Source organism: Equus quagga, unplaced genomic scaffold, assembly GCF_021613505.1.
Source record: "Equus quagga isolate Etosha38 unplaced genomic scaffold, UCLA_HA_Equagga_1.0 HiC_scaffold_2578_RagTag, whole genome shotgun sequence".
In the NCBI taxonomy this organism is placed as follows: domain Eukaryota; kingdom Metazoa; phylum Chordata; class Mammalia; order Perissodactyla; family Equidae; genus Equus; species Equus quagga.
This window is the reverse complement of record NW_025793346.1, coordinates 13,279-16,057: the sequence shown is the minus strand read 5'-3', so window position 1 is coordinate 16,057 and position 2,779 is coordinate 13,279. Positions and strand designations below refer to the sequence as shown.

Sequence of the window (2,779 nt, the reverse complement as noted above, 5' to 3'; positions counted from 1 at the left end):
TCTGGGCCTAATCTGTATCCACTTTCAGGCGGAACCCTCCATCTCAGCCTCAGCCATTACAGGACAAAGCCCCCCAAGTGCTGGGAGGTGCTGTCTCCTCTTGGGGTCTGCTTCCTGAACCTGGGGCTCACCTGGTCACCTCGCCTACAAGTAGAAATCCCGACATGAGCCTGGAAGCCCTGGAAGAATTTAAGAAATTCACAGAGCACACGGGTTTGCCACAGGACAACATCATCATGCCCGTCCAGACGAGTAAGAGTACAACTCTGCCCACGTTCCCTGTGTCCACTCTGCATCCCCCTCTGTCCCCCATGTTGCTCCCTGTGTCCCCAACAGGTTCCTTGTGTTCCACTGTGCCCTTCAAGTCCCTCTGTGTCCCCCATGACCTTCCTCTCCCCTTCCCCTGCCCCCCCCATGGGGGAGACATCAGCGCTGCGATGTGTCACAGGGGCACAAGGGCCCCACTCCAGGTCTTTGTTATTGGTGTCAGAGCTGCGGCTTGATGGGGTCTGGGCCCTTGGCCAGGGTCTCTTCTCATTGCTGAATTTTCCTTGGTTTCTACAGAAAGCTGCATTCCTGAAAGTGACTAGGGTAAGTGACCCTTGAAGCAAACAAGAGTCCTGGGTTCAAAGGGATGTCAGGAGTCACCAAGGCACCCCTAAGGTGGAGACAAGAGGGACTCCATGTGAGCCAGGCAGAGCCTTGTCTGCTCTGAGATCCCTCTGGGATTTGATCCTTACTTGGGATGTCTGTCCCCGAACATCATTTCTGGGACATTTAGGGACTCCTTTTTTTCTCTGTCTCTGTAACTTGGGACCAATGGGCCAGGGTCTGTGCTCCACCACACCCATGCACCTGGTGGAAGTGGGAACCTGCCCTCCATGCAGCAGCCCTGAGAGCATTACATGTGCCCCCAACACTGCCACCCCTGAGAACCCCACGCCTGCCCCCCCTCCCCGCCCCTGTCCTGGACTCACTGACCCTCTCCCTTCTTCCTAGGGCAGGGGGCACCAGGACCCCACAGCAGCCCCAGGGCGACACCACCAGGACCCTCTGTACTGCAGTACATGGAAGGAGCCCCTGCCTCTAGAGCCTGACCTGCTCTGCCCCTCCAGTTACCTTGACTCCCCTTCCTCCCCCAGCCATGCATCCCCTCTCCTAGTTCCACATAAAGAGCTTCAGCAGTTCCTGGTGACTCTGCCTGTCTGTGGGGTCCCTCGCATGGGCTGGGAACTGGGAGGAAGTGGGCAAGCTAGAGAAGGCAGGACAGGAGGACCCATCTATGTCTGCATTCTCCTTGAGAGTTAGACCAATCCAATGGGCATTAGGGTCCAGGCCGAGGGATGGGTGCTACAGCTCTGACCAAGGGTCTAATGGGGGACAGGTCTGACACCCAAGAAGCTCAGGTTCTGGGTGGTCACGTGGTTGGGGAGAAGGGATGTGAAGATAACAGGGTCGGATACAGCCCAGAGATGATGACATGTATGCAGGTGGGGATCACCTGGCCCCTGATTCCCAAATGCCTAGATGTGGTGACAGGAGTGCTGGGAGGCTGCCTTTGAGGGTGCAGGCAGGAGACCAGGCTTCCACAGGCCATCAGGATGGGGACAGCAGGACCCTGGAATCCCAGCCTGGGTGGGACTCTGCTCCTGCCCCTTCCCCCTAGGCCTGGCTGGACACATGCACTGCCCCTGGGGAGGGAGCCACTTCAAGAGGAACCTTGTTCACAATTGTAATGTCATCACTATGGTTTCCCAAATGCCCCCGGGGCTTTGCAATGACAGCCAGCCAACTGAGGTCAGGGTCTCCTTGCTTGTGGTGGGAGAGGTGAACGCAGCCCAGCTTCCCTAGAGACAGGGGGGTGCCAGGAGCTCCCTTCTTGCAGGGTCAGTGTACCTTCCAAAGTCCCAGGCCCAAGGTCCCCGGTGGGATGGCCAGTATCCCTGGGCCTCTCCTGGACACAGCAGGCCCCAGATGCAGACTTCTGGGACCCTGGCATGTGTATGTTCCTTCCTTGACAATGAAATACAAAGTCTGGAGTCCCTGCATAGTGCAAGCCCCCCACAGGTTGAGGCGGTGCCCAGGGGTCCAGCAATCACAGGTTACAACTGCCTTGGCTTTGTGTTTTCAGCTTCCATAAGGATGACAGTCCTTATACCACTGTCCCTGCAATGGCACAAGGCCATCAAGGCAGGAGCCGGGGAGGAGGTAGCCAGTGGAAGCCTCTGTGCCTGCACGCCCCTGTCCTGGGATTCCAGGACCCAGTGTCATGTGTCTACTTGGTGCTGACCTGCCCCTAAGCAGTGGTGTGCCTCTGATGTGGCTGTGCCAGGGGGTTGTGCAGAGGAGGGGCTGTGGGCTGGCCAGGGTCACGGTGCAGGGTCCTCAAGGGTCGAGAGGTTAAGACTTGGGGTAGGGATGCTAAGATCTGACAGGTGACAATCCTCAGCAGATCTGCCCCAGGACACGTCTCTCCAGCTGGAGAACAAGTGGGCAGAACTGAGGAATCCCTGTGACCGGCTCCTGGGCTCATACAGAGCCTATTTTCAGGGTCTGTCTTCCTAGTTGGAGGGCAGCAGAGTTCCTACATGGAGTCTTTTCTTTGGTCTGGGAATCCAAGTCCAGTACCTGCCCCAACACTGTCTGCCCCACAACAGCCTTGGCCCTGCCTGAAGGCTGTCCAGGTGCCCGGTCTGTGCTGGGCAGTTGTCTTCGGTAGATTCCTGGACCCTGCAGGGCCTTGTGTCTGGGGAGGACCTTCATGGACAAGATGGGGCAG

General features: G+C 57.8%; 1 pseudogene; it reads left to right on the top strand.

Moving 5' to 3' along the window:
• The window catches only part of LOC124232123 (odorant-binding protein 2a-like), a 2,700-nt pseudogene extending 1,762 nt beyond the window's left edge, over positions 1–938 (top strand).
• Positions 939–2,779: the final 1,841 nt, after the last annotated feature.